The sequence below is a fragment of the Rhinoderma darwinii genome, chromosome 5 (genome assembly GCF_050947455.1).
Source record: "Rhinoderma darwinii isolate aRhiDar2 chromosome 5, aRhiDar2.hap1, whole genome shotgun sequence".
Taxonomy (NCBI): domain Eukaryota; kingdom Metazoa; phylum Chordata; class Amphibia; order Anura; family Rhinodermatidae; genus Rhinoderma; species Rhinoderma darwinii.
This window is the reverse complement of record NC_134691.1, coordinates 308,988,052-309,015,660: the sequence shown is the minus strand read 5'-3', so window position 1 is coordinate 309,015,660 and position 27,609 is coordinate 308,988,052. Positions and strand designations below refer to the sequence as shown.

Genomic DNA, 27,609 nt, shown 5'->3' with positions numbered 1-27,609 from the left:
AACTGAAAAGTCATCGGCTGTTTGAAGGGGGTGCACCGCTCGTATAAGCGCTGCTTCCCCTTACTTCATCACACTGTGAATCGCTAACTAGTTCGTATAGAAGCGAAGTATTGCCTAATTATTTTTTTTGGGCTTCCAGTTCAGTTCTGAAGTGGCTTTGAGGGGCCTATATATTAGAAACCCCTATGAAACACGACATTTTAGAAACTAGACCCCTCAAAGTATTCACAACAGCATTTAGAAAGTTTATGCACAAAATGTTTTACCAGAGAAACGCAACTCAATACTTATTGCCCAGATTCTGCAGTAGAAATATCCCACATGTGGCCCTCGGGCGGTAATGGACTGAAGCACCGGCCTCAGAAGCAAAGGCGCACCTAGTGGATTTTGAGGCCGCCTTTTTATTAGGCACCATGTCCGGTTTGAATAGGTCTTGTGGTACCAAAATAGTGGAAACCCCCAAAAGGTGATCCCATTTTGGAAACTAGACCCCTTGAGGAATACATTGTAGTTTTCTTGGGGTGCATGCAGCTTTTTGATCAGTTTTTATTCTATTTTTAAGTGGCGCGGTGACTAAAAAACAGCAATTCTATTGTTTTTTAATTCTATTTTTGTTACAGCGTTCACCGTGCGCTATAAATGACATATTCACTTTATTCTATGGGGCGATACGATTAGGGCTCATTTACACGAGCGTATTATACGTTTTTGCAACGCGCGTCGCAGGGACCTATGTTACTCTATGGGGCCGTGCAGACAGGTACGTGATTTTCACGCAGCGTATGTCCGCTGCGTGAAACGCACGACGTCCTATATTTGTGCGCTGTTCGCGCATCACGCACCCATTGAAGTCAATGGGTGTGTGAAAACCACGCATGTCGCACGGAAGCAATTCCGTGGGACGCGCGTGATTCACGCAACAGCACTGTAAAGGATGAATGAAAACAGAAAAGCACCACGTTCTTTTCTGTTTACAAACATCCAAACGGAGTGTCATAATGATGGCGGCTGCGCGAAAAGCACGCAGCCGCGCATCATAAAGGGCTGACACACGGAGCTGTTAAGTGCTTTTTGCGCACGCAAAACGCCGCGCTTTTTGCTTGCACAAAACGCACACGCTCGTGTAAACTCGGCCTTACGGTGACACCAGATGTTTATAGTTTTTTTATGTCTTATGGCGTTTGCACAATAAAATACGTTTTGTAAAAAATCATTCACTTTTTGTTACCTTATTCTAAGAGCCAGAACTTTATAATTTTTCCATCAATAAAGCCGTGCGAGGACTTATTTTTTGCGTAACGAACTGTAGTTTCGATCAGGACCATTTTTCGGTAAATGCAACTTTTTGATCTATTTTTAATACATTTTTTGGGAGGTGAAGTGACCAAACAATTGTGATTTTGGTACGGTATATTATTATTTTCTTTTACGGCGTTCACCGCGCGGGATAAATAACGAAATAATTTTGTAGTTCAGGCCGTTACGGACGCGGCGATACCAATTATGTATCGTTTATTTATATATTTTTATTAATAAAAAAGGACTGATAAGGGAAAAAAAGGGGGATTTTTTTAACTTTTAATTTCTTATTTTTACACATCTTTTTTAACTTTTTTTTTAACTTTATTACTTTGTCCCACTAGGGGACTTGAGGGCAGGAGGCCCTGATCGCTATTCTAATACACTGCACTACATCCGTAGTGCAGTGTATTAGAACTGTCAGCTATTCACTGACAGCAAGCATAGTGGGTCCTGACTTTGTCAGGACCCACTAGGCTTCCGTCGATGGCATAGCCGGACGCCTTTGTTTGGTGTCCGGTTGCCATAGTAACCATCGCCGGCCGCTATCGTGTAGCAGGCCGGCGATGGTAACTTAACCCCTAAAAACCCGCGATCTCTATAGAACGCGGCTTTTAAGGGGTTAGACTACGGGGACACAGCGATCGGTCCCCGCTGTAGGAGCTGCGGCAGCTGCTGTACGAGACAGCAGCTGTCACAGCTCCTGCACCTGTCGGGAAGACGGCCGAAACGGCCGTTATTCCTGCAACTTCGTATACACACCGCTACACACCTTCAACCTTGCGCATGCGCAGTGTAATATACACGGCCGCTGAAGACGCAGCCACATAATTTCACAGAGCATGCGCGGTGGAGTGTGTTCACCACGCATGCTCTAATTCAATAAAGAAGCACGTGGTACGGTTACGTCATTTTTGACGTAACCGTACAGTGTGAAAGCCGGAAACCGGAAGCAAGGCAGAAGACCAAATGGACGGGTCTGCACAGGAAGTGCAGATTTTGCATTGCTAAGGGGACGGCGACGGAGGAGGATATACGACGCTACAGCCATCTGATGAAACGTAAGTACATTGGAAAGTTATATCTTTTTCATTGTTTTATTTAAATAAATGTAATTTTTTAGTTCCGGAATACCCCTTTAAGGTTGACCAATAGTCAATGTGGGGACCTATACTTAAGCTTGCCATATGTTAGGAATTTCCAAAGTCAGTTTTCTGAACGACTTTTTGTTTATGGATGGTCTGCAAAGGTTGTAGTTCTAGATGACAACTTTATAAGTTAGAATGACATATCAGAGGTCAATATCTGCTTCAATCTGTCGTCTGGTCTATGGTTCCAGTGAAGAGATGCAGATCTTTTTGACATGAACGACTTTACAATACTGCACCCAACAGGGTATATGGCATATCAACTTTTTCCCAGATATCTGTTTTCTGTCTGTCTCGAAAAGACGCTTTGTCGTTTTCAGCTGAACAAAATCTGTAGGGCATGGCCAACTTTACAGAATATGATAAACGCACTAAACCAATAAATCTTTCCTGACTCCAAACATTACAATCAGAATAAATCCCTAGATCAATTGGGAATATCATGAAATCTAATATAGATAACTGATGACATATACTCTACTTCAAGTCCTTGTCCTTTATTTAACTCTCACTACATAGTCATGTGATTTTCCTGATAAACTATAGGAGATGAGACAGCATTCCTATTTGTCAAGTAACATGGACATGTTCAGTCACAATATATCCATGAAAAGATGTTCGAATGTCAAAGATACAAAACGATGTTGCCATTTATAGATGAGCACATCATTTTGCCTAATTCACAGATTGCCAGTCATAGAATACAAAAAGCAAAACAATTTGGCAATTATCTTAGTCTAATCTCTTCCTTACACTGCAATAGTTGGCGAAACCTGTACCAATTTGGGAATCATGGAAATTCGAATTGGCCAACATAGTTCGGCCAGCTCATGATATTGTAACTACTCAGGCAGGCCCTTTACTTCTAAAAAAAAAAGAAAACTTTCTGAACTGTCGGTATGAGAGGATCAACATGGCGTAATACATCATTGATGAAGATGGTGGATGGTTTAAACGCCACATTTGCATAAGTTTTGGTTGTGACAATATTGATACAAGCAATACTCATCGCACATAGAAAGCGTCCGCTGTGCTTTCAGAACACAACCTTGAGTTTGTTAGTACATATTATTTGATGCCTATAACAGATTTGTCTATTTAAAGGGGTTGTCCAAGTTCTGGGCGGTTTTTCCACGGGATAGGTCATCAGTATATGATCGATGGGGGTTCCACACCCGTACTCCGCACAGATCAGCTGTTTCGGCTGCCTTCAGGCTATACAGTAGTTAGTGTCGAATGTAGAAGAGTCCGACCACTGTATAGTGACCGTGCTGGGTTACTGCAGTCCTGCTCCTATTCAAGTGAGGCAGCCGGAACAGCTGATCGGTGCAGAGTCTGGGTGTCGGACCCCCACCGATCATATACTGATGAAGTATCTTGTGGATAGGTCATCAGTACAAAAAACAGCCCCGAACTCGGACAACCACTTTAACCAATTGTTTAATGTTTCTTATTTACTTCCGAGCGTGTCTTGGTGTGAATGTCTGTTCCTTTAGGAATCAAGACATAAATGTCATTAGCAACTTGAAAGACTTAGAAAAATGAACACATTTTAAAACAGGTGCCCAGTCATTATGGATTCATTTGGTGTTCATTGTAATAACATTAATCATGATTAATTCATTTTCTACTAATGTACCAAAGACTTGTTCTTGAGCAGAATTTTGATTTTCTAATTTTCATCTTATTCCAGCCATGACAAAACGTGGTAAAATAACATTAGGAGCGTCATAAAAAAAAAAACATATTGTCATAAATGCACATAATGCACGTCAATCAGACAATTCTAGGCCTTTAGTTAACTAAATATAAGAAGAGGCAATTACCCTGGGACTCCATCTGGAACAGTTCACCATTAGGCTATGGGGCGTTTCTTAAAATTGAAATCCAGATGGCTGAGATTGGTTCATACCAAAGGCCCTTTTCATATCAGTGTTCAGCGGGAACTTGCAGTTTGTATCTCCTGTGTTAGCAGGACGACGAACTCTTGGTTTCTCTCATTCTAAAAATATTAAAGAGAACCTGTCACCTCTCCTGGCTTGTCTGTTTTCTTTATTCTTCATGAAATAACATTTCTGGAACATATTTCATAAAACTTTGCATTGTGCCGTTTCTCTGTTACTCCTCCTAATAATTTATGAATAAATTGACAACTAGGCGTTACCATACACTTTGTCAAAGGGGCGTGTCCCTACACAGTTTTCCTCTGTCAACACTGATTGGACATTGTCAGACTGCATAGGGACACACCCCCAACTGGTAACACTCAGTCATCAATTTATCAATAGTTTTCTATGAGGAATAACAGAGGAATGGTACAACGTAGAGTTTTAAGAAAATATGTTTCAGAATTGCTATTAAATATGGAATACGAGTACATTCTAAAATAGACATACCAGGAGAGGTGACAGATCCACTTTAAAGAGGTGTCTGATACAACATCTTGCCATGCTAATGGGGCAGCAAGAACATGCTAGTGGTATACCCACCATACGGGAAATCCATACATTTTTGTGCTTTGATTGACATCAAGGAATCTGCATGACAAGTTTAGAGTTCTGTAAGTGGGACAAGTTAACCAAATCTCTTTCTTTAGACAAAAAATTTATTTGACCAGGGTAAATAACTATGGTGCGCATGTGGAAAGTCATATATTGTAACTCTCTGTATCCATATGTTATACAGTGAAGGAAATAAGTATTTGATCCCTTGCTGATTTTGTAAGTTTGCCCACTGTCAAAGACATGAACAGTCTAGAATTTTTAGGCTAGGTTAATTTTACCAGTGAGAGATAGATTATATTTTAAAAAAAACTGAAAATCACATTGTCAAAATTATATATATTTATTTGCATTGTGCACAGGGAAATAAGTATTTGATCCCTTTGGCAAACAAGACTTAATACTTGGTGGCAAAACCCTTGTTGGCAAGCACAGCAGTCAGACGTTTTTTGTAGTTAATGATGAGGTTTGCACACATGTTAGATGGAATTTTGGCCCACTCCTCTTTGCAGATCATCTGTAAATCATTAAGATTTCGAGGCTGTCGCTTGGCAACTCTGATCTTCAGCTCCCTCCATAAGTTTTCGATGGGATTAAGGTCTGGAGACTAGCTAGACCACTCCATGACCTTAATGTGCTTCTTTTTGAGCCACTCCTTTGTTGCCTTGGCTGTATGTTTCGGGTCATTGTCGTGCTGGAAGACCCAGCCACGAGCCATTTTTAATGTCCTGGTGGAGGGAAGGAGCTTGTCACTCAGGATTTGATGGTACATGGCTCCATCCATTCTCCCATTGATGCGGTGAAGTAGTCCTGTGCCCTTAGCAGAGAAACACCACCAAAACATAATGTTTCCACCTCCATGCTTGACAGTGGGGACGGTGTTCTTTGGGTCATAGGCAGCATTTCTCTTCCTCCAAAGACGACGAGTTGAGTTAATGCCAAAGAGCTCAATTTTAGTCTCATCTGACCACAGCACCTTCTCCCAATCACTCTCAGAATCATCCAGATGTTCATTTGCAATCTTCAGACGGGCCTGTACATGTGCCTTCTTGAGCAGGGGGCAGGGGGACCTTGCGGGCACTGCAGGATTTTAATCCATTACGGCGTAATGTGTTACCAATGGTTTTCTTGGTGACTGTGGTCCCAGCTGCCTTGAGATCATTAACAAGTTCCCCCCGTGTAGTTTTCGGCTGAGCTCTCACCTTTCTCAGGATCAAGGATACCCCACGAGGTGAGATTTTGCATGGAGCCCCAGATCGATGTCGATTGACAGTCATTTTGTATGTCATCCATTTTCTTACTATTGCACCAACAGTTGTCTCCTTCTCACCCAGCGTCTTACTTATGGTTTTGTAGCCCATTCCAGCCTTGTGCAGGTCTATGATCTTGTCCCTGACATCCTTAGAAAGCTCTTTGGTCTTGCCCATGTTGTAGAGGTTAGAGTCAGACTGATTAATTGAGTCTGTGGACAGGAATCTTTTATACAGGTGACCATGTAAGACAGCTGTCTTTAATGTAGGCACCAAGTTGATTTGGAGCGTGTAACTGGTCTGGAGGAGGCTGAACTCTTAATGGTTCGTAGGGGATCAAATACTTATTTCTCTGTGCACAATGCAAATAAATATATATAATTTTGACTATATGATTTTCTGTTTTTTTTAAAATATAATCTATCTCTCACTGGTAAAATTAACCTAGCCTAAAAATTCTAGACTGTTCATGTCTTTGACAGTGGGCAAACTTACAAAATCAGCAAGGGATCAAATACGTATTTCCTTCACTGTATATAGGACACAACGATACATGAGTCCAATTGGTTAAAATCATGAAACTGCTCAAATGAATGTTATAAAAACCTGTTTGGGAATGGGAATTGTGCTCCTGATGGGCAGAGGAATACTGTCTTTGTGTTTGATGTATGCTTCTTGTGTATCATGAGTACTTCGTGTGTTACAGCATGTGTATTTTATATTTGTAGCAATTTCCTATAGTGCCTTAGGCAATTCTCTCACTGATGACTTGACATATATCATCAATGTATAGCAAACCACTGCGACTTGATGCAAACATTTAAAGAGAGCCCCCCTTCCCCCAGAAGAGAATAATACTCATTATAAAGAGCAATAAATACAAGTAATTTGTCACTGCGCAGGCAACTGCAGGCACATTTGGACAGGACGACAGGTCATTTAGCAACCAGCAAAATTCAGTGCAAAGTCACAAAACACATAACAAATTGCTTTCTGAATGCAAAAATGTCCTTGTTTTAAGGTCTATACTTATTTGCATGTGGCAAATTATTGGAAGGGTGACCTTGTGCTTTAAACATGCAGAATACACTGAACGTAGAATTAAGATCATCTGGACCATATTATTGCTATAACTCAAGTCCTGAAGCCAATATTTACGGTAATTAGGAGTTACTCTGCTGAAGCTTAGGGTATACTAACTTCCAACACCCAGTGAATGCAAAATGCATCATAAGGATGAGCTGCAGCTCTCACATACAAATATTGAATATTGATGCCAGGCAAAGACCAGCTGTCCCATCTATTCTGCCCATTTAGATTATTAGTAATGATTTATTGTACCATAAATGTTCCAATTTGCTGAGAAAAAAAAAGAAGAAAAAGAGGGAAAAAATTTCCTCCACCTAGCAAGGTGTAGAATTTTTGTGTATGATGCCCGTCCAAAGCAGAACAATATGAGACCCCAACATGCCAATCAGAGGGCAAAAATAAGTTACACTGGGATTTCTAGTATCAGGGCTGTCAGGATATATATCCCATCTTAGCTTTTCTTTGAAGCTTTTTGGGAGCTCATAGAAGGGAGTGTATGTGCAGTAAGCTATTTTCCAGCCCCTTAATCTGTGTTGTAGTCGATTTTTTTAGTCGGTGCAAACCCACCAATTAGTTTGGTGCTGCAAAATCATCTAATAAAGCAGACTAAGACCTTGTTCACACACTGCAGATTTTGTGTGCTTTTTTTTGTTGTTAGCCAAAACCATAATTAAATCCTGAAGAGAAGACCTTCCTATATATATTTCTTCTGTTTGGGTTCTGTTTCTGGTTATGGCTTAAAACATACAAGCAAAATCTGCAGCAAATCTGCACTGTGGGAATAAGGCCACGTTCAGACGTGGCAGAGTTTTTCCGCAGCAAATGTTGGTGCAGATTTGGGGCATTTACGCCACGAATCTGCACCAACATTTGCATATTTGACAGGTAATTCAGACGTTGCAGATATCACAGCAGACTTGCCACAGATTTCAGTTTTTGCATTGTGAAGGCTGAAATACGCAGTGAAATTCCGCTTCTTCTCCGCAACAGACAGTGCATGCTGCGGAGGGAAAATTCCGCACCGCAGTCTATGGTCCGCAGCAGAGTTTTCCGCAATGTCTGAACTAACTTGCCTAAAAATATATTGAAACAAATCTAAAAAACGTCCGCTAGAGAATTCCACAGTAATTCCGCCACGTCTGGCCGTGCCCTAATAGAAAGGGACCTGGTGACAAGTTCATTTTAAAAAGAACTGACATTTTTAATTGTAGATTTAATTAAATAATTTGTATTTAAAGGAGCTCTACAGATAATACTGATATACACTGGTAAGTCTAGTACAGGGACTGGGGGGGGGGGGAGCATGACACAGTGATTCTCTTTAGTGTTCTTTGAATCCTTGTGTCACACACCGCCCCCTCAGGCCCTGCACTTGACATAACACAGCGTATATATTTTGCTTGGATGTTTAAAATGAAAAAAAAAAATCTCTATGTATGCAATGAAATTCTGACAATATGGCACATTGCACACAAGTAATCTTTTCTTAATGACTATTGACTATTTTTTAAAAATTAAAGGGGATAATATTTTCAGAAAGTAAAGTCTATTCATTGTGTGATGAAAAGTTAGACAATTTTGCAATATACTTTCTGTATCAATTTCCCAGAATTCTCAATATATCCACTTGCAGTCATTGAATGAATCCTTTAGTGTTTACTTCTAAAGGATACAAATCAGTCCTGGTCATGTGATGAACACACATGTACACGGCTTGTCACAAGACACAGATCTGATAACTGTACTATAATCCGTTCTGCGCCTTTGTGTCCATCACATGACCAGGACAGATTTTTATCCTTTAGAAGTAAACACTGAAGGTTTCCATTCAATGACTGCAAGCAGACATCTTGAAAACGGTAAGGAAGTGATACAGAAAGTATCATGGAAAATATTATACATTTTCATCACACAATGAATAAGTTTTATTTGTTAAACCTGTAACAACTTTATCATTTTATTGACTCAGCTCTATAAATATACAGCTTTGGACACTGAGATTATTGGACTATAAGGTGGGGGATTTTTGGGCAATTCTTAATATTGTTGGATACGGATGAGCATGGATTTCGTTCTCTCAGGTATTAGTATATTGATCTGTTTGCGTTTTCCTTCCTTAACAAATCGCTGTTTAAGAAAAAAAAATTCTCTTTTCCCAGATCCAGTTTCTAGCAGTCGGGTGAACGCGTGAGTCAGTGTGATCATTTCACCTCTGCTAATTATAGACTCACCTGTTCTCATGCTCCGTTATATCCATTTATGAAAAGTTACTATGACAACTGGTAGAGAATAGTAAGAAGTATAGGTAGTTGCAATCTGACAAGTCCTGTATGACTTGGATAGGATACAATTCTTGAAAATGCAACAGTTGTATTACTAGAACTAAAAGGAACATTTCAGCAGGTAAAAGGTAAAGGGAACACCTCACTCTCTTTTCACTTGTAAAAATTAGATATTTCTATTGGCAAGAATAGTGAGAATAGAGATAAGAATATGATTGTTTAGACTGGATACAGTTGTAGCAAAAATCTCAGCTGTGAGAAGTCCGCACTAGTTTTGGAGCCTCAGAATGTGCAACCTACGGAGCTGCATGGGGGCCCTGTATGGAATGGTGCCCATTCCCACCTTATTATGAAAATTAATGTGTTACCTACTGTCCAATAGACTTTATACGAGGGACTACATTAAAGGGGTTGTCCGGTGAAAAGAAAAACTATTTATTTTGTTTTTGTGACATTTTCTATTATAGTTTATTTTTCAAAGCTGTGCAGAATGCAGGAGCTCCCCCCCTCCCCCACTCTGTGTGTTGATAACGTGGATGAAGGGGCTGGCTGCCTGGCTGAATTCATCAGCTAAGCCAGGCCTCTTCTCGATCTCTGAATCAGCCGTGACGGTGGAGGGGCTGGCTTAGCTGATGAATTGAGCCAGGCAGCCAGACCCTTCATCCACATCACCGACACACAGAGATAAGGAAGGAGCTCCTTCCGTCGGAGCCTGTGTTGAAAAGTCACAGCGAGAACGGCAGCTCCGAACTTCCAGGTCCATGCTACAAAGACTTAAAACCGGCAATCTGTGCAGGCTTGAAAAATAAAGTATATTAGAAAGTTTCTTTATTTCAAAAAAGCAAAATATTGAATATTTTTCTTTTCGGAGGACAACTCTTATAATGGTTCCCATACAATAGCTCACAATTACTGGTTCATTGCCACACCACTGAGGGAATTTATAGAGATCTATTAGGAATTAGAAAAGGGTCTTCTACTGTCTATGTACACCGATTCACTGACAGCAAGCAGACATCCTGGAAATTGCAAGGAATTAAATGGGTTATCCGGGTCGTTAACATTTTTTACTAACGGCTGCAAATATGCGGAAATAAAAAAAAGAATCATTACTCACCTATTCTTTACCCTGGCGATCCAGCGGTCACTGTCCTCCCGGTGTTTGTCTACATGCAGGCAGTCTGTGACCGCTTGCAGCCAATCAGAGGGCTTAGCGGTCATGTGTTGTATTCTCCTAGCAGGAACACTCAGTGATGGGCGCTATGATGCCAGAAATATGATACATCAACGCTGACCCCTCTGGATCGCCGGGAAAAATAATAGGGGAATAATAATTTTTTATTTCAGGACATTTTCAGCCATGAATATAAAGATTTAACAACCTGGATAAGCCCTTTAGAACATAAATTCTATTAGAAAATTGTATATCTTTTCATTATACTATGATTAAGCTTTAGTTACATAAAACTTAGCAACCACTTTAAATTGTTATTGTATTATAATTATATCTGTGCGGTTTTATATCATTTTGGGCTGAATGTCATCTCAGAGAAGAGACTTTTTTTTTTGCTAAATCACTAATTATTATTAATTATTATGAGATATATCATAAAATGTACTTACTTGTTATGTTGCTGGTTTATAGGATAATAAGTACAATATTTGTGTCTTTATTTATTTCATATTTTGTTATCTGCAAAAGTGGGACAAAAGTAACATTAACATAGAAGCAAATTCATCGCCAAATGAAAAATGCAGAAAACGTACATCAACCTGATGGTCTTTGACAAATTGTCCCTTCTGAACAACCTGAGACCTTAATAGCTGGAAGTGTCAGCTCCCTGGAGAAAAATTAATATTAGGAGGATGTGTAATTAATTGGACAAGAGTTTTAGAGATTCCTTTTATTATTAGCAGAAGTTCTTTGTTTTGTTTCTTTAGTTGTTGCTTTTAATATTATAAATCAAGAAACTATGTTTGCTTTTTATTAAGAATAAATAATATGTAGGATCTTCTGAATTCCTACGTCAAATGAGTTCTAGCGTAGTCACAAATACAGATGTAGCAGAGCTGAGTTTATGCACCATGATAACTCAGTGAGCTAAGGCCCCATTCACATCACGTTTTTGACCTACGAATAACATATACGCTGGGAAAAGCTCTTGACGTATACATTAAACGTAGGTTGTGACATATTCTTAACTGTGGCATCCACCACGCATAGACTATTTTGGCATCTGCTTAATGTAAAACTCATGAACTTTCATTCACTTTTCATGATGTATACGTTACGTTATCCATCACAGGCATCCGTCACCCATGCCTCCCTGCAAGCATAGACCTGAATATTATCATACGGTATTATAGAATGTAATTGTAATTGATATTAGCAAATGGCAGCATTAGAAATGCTCATGTACCTAAATCATTTTTAAAAGTATAAAACCCTTTAAGTAGGTTTTCCCATCATAGACTTGAAAGTTTTTTGGTTATTTGATAGGATAAATGTTTGATCTGTGGGCATCAAACCACTGTGACTTCCAATGATCCTGAGAAAAGAGGTGCCCATTAACTGGCATAGAGGTGACTCTGCTATAGTGAAAGGGAGGTTCAGATTAAATATTTTAAAGGTAATCCGACTATTTAAAGAGAAGATCTTTTAAGAAAATCAGGATTCATCATGTGATCAAATCCTATTATTTGTGGATCAGCACAGAAAGTCATTTGCAACTGACAAAAACACTTGTTGTGAGTAAGTAAACTATTAAAAGTGTATTCTGTCCATACATATTTATCACTTATCCACTGGATAGGTGATAAATATTAGCTCAGTGGGGGTCCGAATGGTTGGACCCCCATGAAGCTCTGTGCTCAGCTGTTTCCATCAGTTACATGGACTTTTACTAGAGCAGCATGCGTACATGCTCGGCCGCTGCTTGTCATGTGACTGAGGGGGTTGGGGGTTCAAGTGACCCAACAGTCGGACCCACACCAATTTAACATTTATCAACTACCAGTGGATAGGTTGTAAATTTTTGGTCCAAAATTCTCTTTTTTAAATTGTGGAATGATAACGTTTGAAATATTTGATGGATTAACCCCAAAATTGTCAGGGTTAGAGAAAATATAATAAAATCCCCGTTTTTTTAATGTTTACTTGTCGCTAGTCCATATTCTTCATTACACAGGGAGTGGCTATAACTAAAGCTGGCTACCATGTACCTGTGAGGTGTATCCATTCGGAATATCTGTAATGTTAAATTTGAAGAACCAGACTAATAGAAGAATATAATTCTCAATGTTCTGCTCTAATTTGAGTCAATATTACTGTAGGGTTATTTTACCACATTTCTTCTATTCCTACCTGAGAATATGGCCTACAGCATTGATAACTAATCTCTTGTGGAGCGTGAAAAGCCGTTGCTTCAGCAACCATGTCGTGATTACTTCTGTTACGTGTTACTGTTTTAATATCACTGCAGGGTAAATTAGTAAAAAAAATCTGCTAATAAAGTCGAACTTTAACCTTTAAGATTGAAAATGAAAAAGAAAATGGAAATTATTTTTTACAGGGCCCTTAGTCACAATAAAATGTTCTGTCGCTCTTCAAATGTGCCAAAATTATTACAAGAAACACTTGCATCTAAAAAAAATATTTCCAGTAAATATTGAGCACTAAAAGTTTTATCTTACTTTATATCTCAACCACTAAAATCATCTCAATCTTTCGGAGCAGAGAACGGGGCACCTATACAATCAAGAGGTGAAGATTTATTTTCTGTTCTGGTTGCTGCGCCAATATACTAATTACTGTATAATCAGAAATGTAATAGACTTAGCATTCTGGTGATCATCCGATAATCTAGAGAAGTTCTTCTTAAACTGTAGTGCGCCCCCTAGTGGTTAGTAAGGCGCAGTTGGGGGCAATTTTGACAAAAAGGATTATAAGCTGCAGAGGAATTGCATTGGCTTCACCAATCTGTGGTTGAGATACATCACTGACTCCTTTTCCGCTTATTTTAATTTTAAACTGGTAAAAAAATGAAAGATGAAAAAACTAAGATACATTTTTTATTTTGCTTTGGACTTTGAGCAGTGGTGAGCCCCAAGTATCACTATATCTGGCTTTGGAGGCCTCAGTAGAAAAAGATTGAGAATCCCTGATCTAGAATATCGAAATATCGAAAGATCATGCCTCATTGATGCTTGATTAAATTCATTTTTGTGTATTAGCATATTTTAAGCTAACATTTAATTTTAGACATTATTTAGGCTTTTTCTCTATCTATCTATCTATCTATCTATCTATCTATCTATCTCATATCTATCGATATATCTATCTATCTATCTATCTATCTTTGTTAATTTATGCTCATAGTTATATTATATACCATATAGACAAAAGTATTGGGCCCCTAATCATTGAATTCAGGTGTTTCTTTCAGTGCCACTGCCACAGGTGTATAGAATCCAGCACCTCACCATGCAGTCGCCTTTACAAACATGTGTGAAAGAATAGGTCATTCTAAAGAGATCACTGAATTCCAGCGCGGTCCTGTAATAAGACGTCAACGTTGTAACAAGTCAGTTCATGAAATTTCTTCCCTCCTAGATAATCCACGACCAACTATGAGTGATATTTGTGCAAAGTGGCAGTGTTTAGGAACCACAGCAACTCAAGACCGTGTAACGTTACTGAGCGGGGTCACCGAGTGCTGGGGCGCATAGTGCATAAAAGTCACCAACGCTCTCCTGACTCAATAACTGCAGAGATCCTAACCTCCTCTGGCATTAACATTTACACAAAAATTGTGCCCTGGGAGCTTCATGGCATGGGTTTCCACTGCCAAGCAGCTGCATGCAAGTCTTACATCACTAAACACAATGCCAAGCGTCGGATGGAGTGGTGTAAAACACGCCGCCACTGGAATCTGGGGCAAGGAAAATGTGGTCTGTGGAGTAACGAACCACACTTCTCCATCTGGCAGTCTGATGGATGGATCTGGGTTTAGCGAATGCCAGGAGAACGTTACCTGCCTGAGTGCATTGTGCCAACTGTAAAGTTTGGTGGAGGAGGGATAATGCTATGGGGTTGTTTTTCAGGGGTTGGTTTAGCCCCTTTGTTCCAGTGAAGGGAAATCTTAATGTTTCAGTATACAAAGACATTTTGGACAATTATATGCTTCCAACTTTGTGGGAACAATTTAGGGTTCGGCCCATTTCTGTTCTAGCATGACTATGCCCCAGTGCACAAAGCAAAGTCCATAAAGACATGGTTGGGTTTGGTATGGAAGAACTTGACTGCCCGCACAAAGCCCTGACCTCAAACCCATCGAACACCTTTGAGATGGACTAGCTTGGAGATTTCGAGCCAGGCCCTCTCGTCCAACATCAGTGACTGGGCAAAAATTGGGATGTCATAACAGCTCCTGTAGGTGTAATGTTCTGGTGTCCCAATACTTTTGTCCATATGGTGTATATACTGGAAAATGAATCTGTAAAGCGCACAGAACAGTCTCATTTTTCAAACAGGATCTTAGTTCAAGGAAGAAGAATATTGGATCATTTATCAGTTTTAGGAAATTTTGCACATTGAGGGTTTTTCCCCCAAAAAATAATTTTATGGCATGTCAGTAGGAGTTATGGAAGGTTCCAAGTGCTTTCACCCAGTGATTTCCATTACTTCCACTAATTTCAATGGACAGCAACCTCACATGTGCGATCTGCTGCCTACCGGTTGCTAGGACTAAAAGCGTCTCTTACTCTGGATCAGTAGGACTTCTGTGTAGAAATTCTGTTAAGGACAAAAATACTCTGTGTGGTAATAATAATACTATTCAGGAAGAGGGCACATATTTTATCCTCATGTACTACATATTACAAATGACCATATTTTTTTCAATGATATTTTAAAAACTTTTCTCAAAAAGTAAAAGTTACTTTCATTACAATTAAAAACAGGACCTTTTAGGCTGGCGGTTACACCAACACGTCATATTCATAATAGGTAATGATGATTCTTCCTGTTTGTGTGGTTTCTGACTATTGACTCACCTTGTATATGACAGACCAGTGATACCCTTAGTAGCATTAGATACAGCACATCTTCAAGAAAAATCTAAATATGTCAAAGGTTTGTCAGTTTTTATTACAGACAGAAAATGGAGATAGTCAATGTAAAGCAGAGATACTTACAGTATATGTTCTGCCTCCATATTTCTTGTTGTAGGTTTCCGAGCATTGAAAAGCACAGACGCTTCTACTGTTCAGATTAAATCCGAACTGTCTGTTAAACCTCTAATTATCATCTTGCCTTGTGGGTAAAATGGTACCGTTCAATTATTGTTTTTTGTTCGCCTGTCAGCTGCAAAAAAACATATTAATTATCACTGCTTTTCAAACCGGCAAAAGGAACCACAATCCTGCAAATTGCTTTCTAAATGCAGTAACTGTAGACCTAATACCTTTCTGTGGAGTGACAGAACTGCATAATACTGCAGAGAATGCGAATCATGTTTAATGCATTTTCTCGTATTATGCAATTTTGGTAAAATCTGCGTTGTTATCTCTTAACATTTTCATACATTTAACTTATTTATATAGAATAAAACGTACCTAAATAAACAAAATATAATAAAAATAATGTATGAAAACAAAACAACACCATGATTCATTATATACAAATATAAAGCCATTGCCATTGAATTAGAGGGTACTATTGCAATTGGGGACCCTAAATGGAGCTTCAAAATGCTGATCAGGTAGATGGAGTAGGTTGTGTTATAAAACTGTCTTGCCAATTCAGTGACGTCACCTCACACACTGCCCTATAGCTTTATGGTCTAATAGGCCTTTTTGTCAAGAGGAGTGAGATTTCCTTCCTTTATATCTCCCTGATTTGTTGTTAAAAGAAATGTCTAGTTTAGAAAGACCATTGTCAAATACTCTATAACGGCTTTCTGAGTTAATAGAAAGAAGTCTTATTAGGGACCTCCATATATTAGCCATCATCTCCTTCTGGAGGACCCAACATCTTGGTGCATTATATGGAAGACCCAATGATTTCAATGGGCAGCATGTAATGCTTTATTTACCCTGTGGTGGTGCTGCAAAGGGAATTCAACACTTATTGGCAAGTTCTTAGCTGCAGGACACACTGTGATCAGCTAATTTTCAGGGACCCTTCTAAAGAAAAGGGAATGACCCTTTTAAGGGGGGAATTTTGTGGGTGCAGTTGTTTGCAGGTTTCTAGGAAATTATTACCTCGATTCAAGTGATAAGATACGGACCGCCTGTCGGCCGCATTTCCCAGACCGAACACAGTTCAGGGAGCCGGGCTCCTAGCATCATAGTTACATATGACGCTAGGTGTCCCTGCCTCCATGCTGGAATACTGAATTGTACTGAACATGTTTTCAGTACAGGACAGTATTCCCATGGGGAGGCAGCGACACATAGCGTCATCCATGATGCTAGGAGCCCGGCTCCCTGAACTGTATTCGGTCTGTGAAATGTTTCCGACATGCGGTCCGCATATCACAGACCGAACACGGGCGTGTGAATAAGGCCTTTGGGTTAATTTTGGCACTTAATATTTTCTAATCAATAAAAGTGTGGGAAAAATATAACAAATTAACAGTATTGTATTTATTTTACAAGACAGTGTTACATTGTTACCAACTTGTGTTTTTCTAATCCTATACAATTCTTTTAAGTCTTCATTAAAGTTCATTTATTAGATTAATTGATTTTGCTCTTAGTTTATTAGAATGAATGTGGCAGTGAATCATCATTTCTCACAGATACCAATATTGTATATACTCGCAGCAGTAAATGATCTACTATAACTTCTGTTGTCCCTATGTCATGAATTTGCACATATAGTGTCAAGTTCTTTTCGATCTTGGTAAATAATGTAAACATTGGCTTCTCTCCTACATTGCCCCTTAGCAACTTATTGGCACAGTGAGGGTAAAATCGCTCTTTAAATAAGCTAAGCTGTTGTTGTAAAATATGTTACACATTTTGACCTGTCCTTATGGACTGACAGATGATACTGTAACATATATTGACTGGAAAGAGACCATAAAGGGTCAGAGGCACTACTCCTGGTGAAGCCAGCCATTGAAGAGGCAGTCACAGCTCATTAGCAGGCTTGCAGGTAGTGGCATTTTAGATTTGTTCCAGGCCCTTTGTAAAGGTTCCTCGACAGCTTGAGTTATGTTGACAGCCTATCCTCAAAGGGAAAGAGGGTGTCATTCAGCATGCTGTAGAGATGAAGCATGTTATTCACTGTCACCTTCCACATAGAATAAATGGATGGCCTAGAATCTTGCCATCAGCGACATTCCATTCTGGGGAAAAAAAATGGAAGACTCGAGTTTGATGTTGTAAATCATAGTAATTTGTTACAATTTCCAAAGACAAATATGACGGGGTGGAATTACTTTTCAGAGCCGAGGCAGTCATTTTCTGAAGCTACAAAATGCCTGTATAAATCTAAGGATGAGATATATTTAGTCTGAAGAAACTTCACAATATCATCTCAGTATTTCATGTTTACAAAGACGACCAGTTAAGCGCGTGTAATGTAATGATAAGTTCATACGTATCAGGGATATATAAAATGCCTCGATGTGTGAGATGTTACCACCTGATAGTGAGACAGAGCTTCTTATGGTAGTATACACACCATGGGGGTGGAGGGGAGACAGTTTTTACGCTGTTACTACCTTATGTTCCAGTGCGACTCCATGAGAGAGATAACTACATTTCATTTATTTTCGATATGTACACGAGTGGCAGGAGGCCTTGTCTCGAAAAACAACTTCACATGGGACCCAAACAATAGCTTTGTCAAGGTTCAGTTACAGTGACTCTCAGCAATGAGATAAACTAGAATGTAGCTCTTTATATGGCAGCCTTAACCCCTCCATTATTCAGTGTCATAGAAAGAATTCAATAATTCTGCTCTATGTAAGTTAAAATGTGATATTTAAAGGCATTTTAAAAGCACAGATTATACTTGTTAATAATATATTGCTACCCCCACCCGTATATTAAAGAAAACCTGTCACCTCTCCTGACATGTCTATTTTAGTAAATAATCGTATTCCACATAAAATAACAATCGAGATCACCAGCTTTAAAAAAAGATTTCATGCCACGAGATGTCTATGCTGTATGTGAGGCCATCCAGTGGTTGTGATGTAAATTACAGCCTGTCAAAAGTTTTGCCATCATGTCGCGATATTGTATTTAAATGGTATCATGAAAAATTTGAGTCCTTAACCAAATTCAAGTAAAGGTTGACACATCTATAACTCAGAAAGACAAAATTTCAAATTTGTATTAATTAATAGAACCTCACGTGAGATTTTTTTTTTGTTTTTTTGGTCGTGCTGAAGCTTCATATATACAGTATGTTCACTTCCACTGGCAATGTACCACAAGGTTCAAAGAGGAGGGTGAGAAGTAACTGTTACTGGGTGAATGTCAGTTTTTTTTTCTGTTACTTTCTGATAGAAGAACTGAACTTGCTATTGAACATTCACTATGAATTGTATGTACATGGTGTTTAATTCATGGACAAATTCCTATTGATTTGTAAAGGTTATAAAACACAGCAGCTTGTCAAGGTCTTTGGTAATAATAATGAATTCCGCCAGTGACAGTATGGACACTGTAACTTATTTTCTGGGTTATGTGTTTCCACAATGAATGCATTAATCATATTGAAGAAGCACCTGAGACAGAATATTTATCGACCACCATGAACTGTCAGTGACCTGCCCCTATGAAAACCTTCTAATAGAAGATGTGATCCATACAAGAAACATGCAGGAGCCACTTACAGTCTCAAGAATAACAAGCAGACACTTGTAGAACACGATATGGTTAGTACTTTGTCTGAATACGGCAATGGCCTAACAATTATATAGAAACAAAAATCCACAGCACACGAAAGGATAGCCCTGCAGTTAAGAAATTGGTTTATTCCAAGCAAAGTCAACTATATTTGAATAATCCTAAATATTTAAATTCAGATGTTTTGGTCCATCCAAGACTTTCCTTAAAGGGGTTTTCCACGACCGGACAACTGATGACCTATCCACAGGATAGGTCATAAGTATATGATCGGTGGGGGTCCAACAGCCAGACCCCGCATCAATCAGCTGCTCTGGCTGCCTCTGTGCACCGAACGTCCATGCTGGAAGCAGATGGCTCCGGTCACGCAACAGCGGACGAGCTGCGTACTGCAGCTCTGCTCCTATTCAAGTGAATAAGAGCAGAGTTGCAGTTCTGGAGAATGGCCGCTATGCAGTGGTCGGAGCCATCTGTTTCCGGCTCTAACTACTGCATACCCTTCAAAACATCCAGCAGGCAGCCAGCGTGGCTGATCGGCGCGGGGTATGGGTGTCGGACCCGCACCAATCATATACTGATGACCTATGCTGTGGTTAAGTCATCAGTTGTCCAGTCGTGGAAAACCCTTTAAAGTGGTGGCATATGCCACCACAGATTTGGCATGCCGAGTCCCCTAGATAGAAGCTCTTTTTGCCTCTCTCAGTTCTAGCTAATAGATGAAGGTCCTGTAATGGGGTGCCCCTAGTATTAACTCAAAATTCTCTAATAGGGTTTTTGAAAGAGTACACAATAAACTAATTTCATTTATAAAAACCTGGTACTTTTTCATTTTAGGTTTTTGTTTTCTGATTATTTCTGGTTCTAGAGACATGATGTAGAATACAATTCAGTTGTCCACCTTAGTGGCATAAACAAACATTATACATTTATCCCGAGGCACAGAGATAACTGATAGTTTGTATATCACATGTATCACAGACTGGTGCATCCATCATATATAGCAGAGACACAGATAGAATGTTATGTATCAGATGCAGCAGCTATTATGAATGCAGACCAGCTAGTAATGTTTTTTAGGTTTCTGTTATTTAGCATACACCTACAGATGGAGAAATGTGCGCACAGGTCGGTCTCCTTTCTATGGTAATACAGTGGACAGCTCCCAGTGCTGAAATACATTTTTAGATTGTAACTCCTCTACATAATGGTGTTTTAAACCTGCGTCTATAAATTTTCTAGATAAATGAATGCGCCATGCATTAAATATATTGCATAATTGAAAGGTGTAATTATCTATTGATAAAAAGTCATTAAAGTCATTATCAGTGAGTGCATGTTTTCTTAAGGTGAAGCTTAATCTACTATTAAATGATAATTTCATTTGTCTGTACTTAGAATTCCGTATTTCAACACAGACTTTTACTTCTTAATTGTTTTTGGTTATGTAAAGCCTCAACCCTGGATTCGTTTTAATGTTTTCTGAGACCAATGTACTGGTGTGAAGTGTTGTTTCCCTATACTGAATTACTGGAGAATTTTATATTAATGTGTATCCTTTGTAAGATTGTGGGGGGATTGCTGTTATCATTGGGGGGAAGCAGCGATACAAGGGAGATGCTGCATTACACAGCACACAATTGATGGGTCATCCACGGAGTGATACTCTTTCTTTCTAAGGCTCTGTGCACGTAGTGCCTTAGAAAGAGTATCTCTACCGGGAATGCTCCTGACGTACTTCCTAAATGTATCCATAGGGCTTCATTAGCCCTACAGAGGCCTCCAACAGACTGGTTTACGTCAGTACAACATTTTTTTGGTGATGGAATAGTGTGGTAGACTACACTTTCTATCCTATGGGATCCAGCAAAAAAATACATATTTTTTGAAGATGGGAGTCTATGGGTGAGGCAAGCGACTATATGGCATACGGATGTAGCCAACTTTATCTGGACTCTGATAACTTGCTGCAGCATGATATCACACAACAAAAGCCAATGAAAGAGTCAAGTTAACTTTCTTGACACTGAGTATTTAATGCGATAAAAGTCAGAATAAAGATGGCTACATCTGTATCTCACAGGTATACATTGAACTTATACATCATTGGCTTTTTAATAGATTTTTTAGGACGTATATGTTGCATGAATACCATTATAGTTTATGGACGACGTATGTGTTAAATGGATGCCTAACAGTGGTATCCTTCGCCTATAGATTTTATTGGTATCCATTTAACACTTAGAGGCAGCCGGAACTTTAAGAAGAAACATGTTCGTGAGCAACATGGAACCCCAAGCACTTTCATTCACACACATGTAATATAATATTCTAAGAATGCCTCCAAATAGTAGATATATTTAGTGCAGTAACTGATATTTTCTAGTCTTTTATGTAAAAATGACATATTATGATGCATTTTTTCAAGGTGTCACAATTCAGAGATACAGATTAAGGTTTCTCGACGTACTAGATGAAAATTTGACACATATGACATTTGTAATGTATCAGGCAAGAAAAAAGTGTGAGATAGTAGTAACTATATTAAAAAATATTATGTGTATTATTGCAGATTTTAATGTGTAAAAAATGTAATCACTATATTTTTGAGTTTTCTAATGCGTTCACTTCTGATCAAGGATTCCCTAAACAGATTATCAACATCATGTGTGGAAATAGAGATTTTTTTTTCAGTAAATCCTAAAAGCATAAAACCTTAGCCCATCTAACAAGCGCTGGAAATTTTTTTATTATCTGCCGCAGAGAGTCATTAGAAAGCTCTTGGCAGGTTAACTTTGAGCAACTGTTGTTATATTGATTTCAGAATCAGCTTGAAGTATCCAACCACTTCACATTGTGGGCTAATTAGTGCGAAAAAATAAAAATTACAATAAGTGTCCCTGTATTGGCCTGGCATCAATGTCTATGATGTAAATCTCTCACTTGTTATATTGTTTCCGCAGCCAATTATTAGTCACTGACTGGAATTTACACTGGGATTCTGATGAATAGAGGACTGGCAAACACTACTGAACATCTGGCTGAACTGTTCTTTTGTAATATTAAAACATATAATAATTCATATACAAGATTTCATAATGAAACATGGAAAGAGACATTTTAAGTTTATAGGATGCTGAAACTGGGGGTCAGTTAACAAGTGTGAACCATACTAGACACATAAACACGTATGCTAATAGTATATACATGGAAAATCTTTTGTATTAATATTATTATGGGACAGTTGTGAGCGGGCAGGGGCATAACTTGAAGCTATTGGACCCCTATACAAAAGCTGTAAGAGACCCTTCCAACTATCATGCATTATTTATAACACTCGTCTCCTCATAGGGGGCAATGGGACTCTTTGGGGCCCTTCCGGCTCCAGGGTCTGACTGCACTCCATATTATTATAACCCTGTGATTATCTAGCATTATACAATATGCTAAGCTAAATTATATGACTGTGAAATGTAATCTAAATTATATTCAGTGCTGTACTTACAATCTAAGAAACATAAGATATTGCCTAGGGCAGCACAGTCTAAAAGAGGCAGCAAAAACAAGGGAAAGTGAAGTCTACATTTCTGCATTTCTCTTCTTTTACTATTATAATTTTTATTCCGACAGTATTTTGTTTTAATTTGTTAAGAATTTCCACCAATCACCTGGCAATATATATTATGTAGCATCTTCTTAGTATTTGTAGTCTTAAATGGGGTTTCTCTCATCACAGACAACTCCTATAGTCTGAAAGCATCTGATTGCCACAGGTCTGGTATCCCCCAGGACGGTGAGTCATGTATTTCTCCTGCAATAGCTGCAGGAGTATGTATTATTATGTTATACATGCTGCTTTGTCAGCTGCCCCTGATTCATGCAGGGGGGGTCCCAAATAGAGGTCCATCTCTATGGCTCAGTGGTTAGCACTGTTGCTTTGCAGCGCTGGGGCCCTAGGTTCAAATCCAACCAGGGACAACATCTGCAATGGAGTTTGTATGTTCTCCCTGTGTTTGCGTGGGTTTCCTCCAACATACCAATAGGGCATATGGAAAGGTTTTGCCCTGAGGAGACAACCCGTTTAAAGTGAATCCCCAGCAGACACATGAAATCATACCAACAAGCTCCTAACATCCTGCATTATAACAGTGTTCTTCTATTTTCTCCTAATTCCCCTCTAACTTGTTTATTTATAAGATAATAATCAGATTTTTTTGTCCACTATCTTGATTGCAGAGATGACAATCTGCAGGCAACAGTTGTGGGAACTGCCTGTCCCATGATGCTTTGCCCAGACAACAAAAAGGTAGAAGCTATACATCAAAAGCTATAGTTATATCAATTATTCCAAAATGTGAGCAGTAGTTCTATGAAAAAGGCACAAGAGAGGCCACAGACTGTGCCTGTTCAGCAACATGCATGTCACAAGCAGTGCACAAATGCCAGCCCAAAGATTAGTTGGCAATAGCCTTACATAATCTACAGTAAACAGAAGGCAGCCCGCAACAGCAGAATACACAGGGCTAAAATGATTTTCCGTTCTCACCAGTTTATTCTTGCATTATTAGGTTATGTTAACACGCAGTGTTTTCAGACGTAATTCGGGCGTTTTATGCCTCTAATTACGTCTGAAAAACGGCTCCATTACGCCTACAAACATCTTCCCATTGCTTGCATATGAGTTTTACGATGTTCTGTTCCCACGAGGTGTAATTTTACGCGTCGCTGTCAAAATACGGCGCGTAAAAAGACGCCCGCGAAAAAGAAGTGCATGTCACTTCTTGGGACGTTTTTGGAGCCGTCTTTCATTGACTCCATTGAAAAACAGCTCCAATAACATCTGTAAAATACGCCGCGAAAAAAGCGGGTTGCTACAAAAACATCTGAAAATCAGGAGCTGTTTTCGCCTGAAAACAGCTCCGTATTTTCAGACGTTTTTGGTCACTGCGTGTGAACATACCCTAACTATTCAATGGCCCCTGCACAGTCTGTCTGATATTTTGTTATCCATAAACCTACAATTGACATCAGTGATATTTGAGAAATTATGATTAAAGATGAGAATTTACATTGAAAACTAAGGGAGATGTGCTGCCGATCACAATAATAGTTTCTGCATTTAAAGAGGCTCTGTCACCAGATTTTGCAACCCCTATCTCCTATTGCAGCAGATAGGCGCTGCAATGTAGATAAGAGCAAAGTTTTGTTTTTTTTAAAACTAGCATTTTTGGCCAAGTTATGACCATTTTTATATTTATGTAAATGAGGTTTTCTAAAGTACAACTGGGCGTGTATTGTGTTCGTTACATCGGGGCGTTTTTACTTCTTTTACTAGCTGGGCGTTGTGTATAGAAGTATCATCCACTTCTCTTCAGAACGCCCAGCTTCTGGCAGTGCAGACACACAGCGTGTTCTCGAGAGATCACGCTGTGACGTCACTCACTTCCTGCCCCAGGTCCTGCATCGTGTCGGACCAGTGAGGACACATCGGCACCAGAGGCTACAGTTGATTCAGCGTTTGCAGGTAAGTAGCTACATCGACTTACCTGCAAACGCCGATGCTGCTGCAGAATCAAATGTAGCCTATGGTGCCGATGTGTCCTCGCTCGTCCGACACGATGCAGGACCTGGGGCAGGAAGTGACGTCACAGCGTGATCTCTCGAGAACACGCTGTGTCTGCACTGCCAGAAGCTGGGCGTTGTGAAGAGAAGTGGATGATACTTCTATTCACAACGCCCAGCTAGTAAAAGAAGTAAAAACGCCCCGATGTAACGAACACAATACACGCCCAGTTGTACACACACAATACACGCCCAGTTGTACTTTAGAAAGCCTCATTTACATAATTATAAAAATGGTCATAACTTGGCCAAAAATGCTCGTTTTTAAAAAAAAAACGTTACTCTTATCTACATTGCAGCGCCGATCTGCTGCAATAGGAGATAGGGGTTGCAAAATCTGGTGACAGAGCCTCTTTAAAACTATACGATCAGCTGATAAACAAGCGTTTGCTCGTTCATCGGCTGATCGTTGCCCTATTTACACGGGGCAATTATCAGAGACGAGCGTTCTGTGAACACTCGTATGCCAGATAATTGGCCGGTGTAAAAGGACCTTTACTGTCTGTGTTAAAGGTAGTAGCACATAGCCTTGTAATACAGGCATAAAGGACAATGTAATGTACTTAAGACCTAGGGCAGTCCTTATGTTTAGTCATTTGCTTTATGCTATCATACAAGAAAATGAGGATAAGGACACAATTAGTTTTGAGGAGCCGCCATGATACGTATGTATTCTGAATTGGCTTCAATGAACAGCAAACTTGAAGGTGGTTTTTAAAAGAGAACTCCTACAAGTTATTTATAAAAGTTTTTAAAAGTAAAATAAATATAATACCTTACACCAATTACAAATGATCAGTGACTGAATCAGCTGCATATGAGAAGAGCGTCTGTGCTTGTGTCCCCTAAAAAAACAGTTTATGTCTAGAAGATATGATGTTATTATATGGAGAATGGGCCAGACATATAATATGGATAGTTTTGTTTCTGGAAATCCCTTTATGTTGCAGATTCCCATAGCTGATCAGTAGTGTTTTCCTACGCTGATATTTACATTCATCAGTAGGAAATATGTTTTGCAAGCTAAACAGGAAAGAACATTGTGACATGTTTTAGGGGGATAGTGTAACACATCGTATGTGTATAAATATATATATATATATATATATATATATATATAGATATATAGATATATCTATATCTATATATATATATATATATATATATATATACATACACACTAAACAAGATGCTACTGAGTTCAACAAATAGTTAACTCCTTCAAATATTTTATTGCAGCGGAGGCTGAATGTAGTGTAACGCTTCATTAACACTTAATTGACTACAAATATACACCATGAAAATAGTGAATAATATGCATAATTTTTTCATACAAGGCTTTTCATTTTTATTGTCTAATATAAAGGAAAAACATTTTTTTTTACATCTCAGGCTGAGAATATGTTGCTTCCCTCGGGTATAGACCTGAAGATAATGTATAATATGATGAAATCTAAAATTTCACTTACATCATTATATCTCATATGATACAGGTTATATATGGTAACAATGGCTGAAACTTCCTGTCATTTTTATAGTTATCTGTCATCTGTAATATTCTCACAATCTACAGCTTCTATTACTTCACATGTGGACCTCTAGACTTCTTCAATTCTAGACTTACTTTGGGACTAGGTGGCGTTTAACTTCCAGATCAGGGACACATTTGTGGTGTTGGATATGCCACCCAAAAGTGGGCAGGGGAGGAGACTTGGCTAGTGCATAAGGTCTCACTTTAGATGGGGGTGCACATAAATGGGAGGGTACACTTTTTATGGGCCTCCTTCTATACCAGCAGTGTAGTTGGGAGCCTGAGAATGTGAAGATGTCCTTCCAACCATCTTACAGCGCAGAGTCGCAACTCAACTTGTTGTAACATCCACGGCCGCGGACCGTCGGGATTACTCACCACCCGACGGCCGCAGCCATGGACTTGTAGCGCTCACTTCCGCTCCACTCTGCTGTGTCCTGTAGGGCGCGCGCACATGCTCGCGCCCGGCCTTAAAGGGCCAGTGCGCGCACATGTTTAACATCACTAATTAGTCCATGATCACCCTGGACTTAAAGAGGCTCTGTCACCAGATTATAAATGCCCTATCTCCTACATAATCTGTTTGGCGCTGTAATGTAGATAACAGCAGTGGTTTTTATTTTGAAAAACGATCATTTTTGAGCAAGTTATGAGCAATTTTAGATTTATGCTAATTACTTTCTTAATAGACAACTGGGCGTGTTTTTACTTTTTACCAACTGGGTGTTGTACAGAGGAGTGTATGACGCTGACCAATCAGTGACCAATCAGCATCATATACTTCTCATTGTTCCAGCCCAGCTTCTTTCACTGCACAATCACGATTCTGTTCCCGTGCCCTGCCACCTGTATCCTGTATTCCATGTTTCAGTTAGGCTTAGTTCACATCTGTGTCGGGATTCCGTTCATGGGTTCCATCTGAGCTTTCCGTCAGCGGAACCCATGAATGAAATCCAAACTGAAACAAATGGAAACCATAGGTTTCCTTATGTATCACCATTGATTTTAATAATGATGAATCTG

General features: G+C 39.2%; 1 protein-coding gene and 1 long non-coding RNA gene across 3 annotated transcripts in view; one reads left to right on the top strand and one right to left on the bottom strand.

Annotated features, from left to right (window-relative positions):
• Window positions 1-27,609, top strand: part of ADARB2 (adenosine deaminase RNA specific B2 (inactive)) — a 540,786-nt gene that overhangs the window by 244,037 nt on the left and 269,140 nt on the right. The window lies entirely within an intron of this gene.
• Window positions 4,365-15,917, bottom strand: LOC142652995 (uncharacterized). The gene is made up of 3 exons (XR_012848010.1): window positions 15,765-15,917; window positions 11,193-11,262; window positions 4,365-4,449 (listed from the first exon to the last, which is right to left on the bottom strand). It is a non-coding gene; the product is annotated as an uncharacterized LOC142652995 (long non-coding RNA).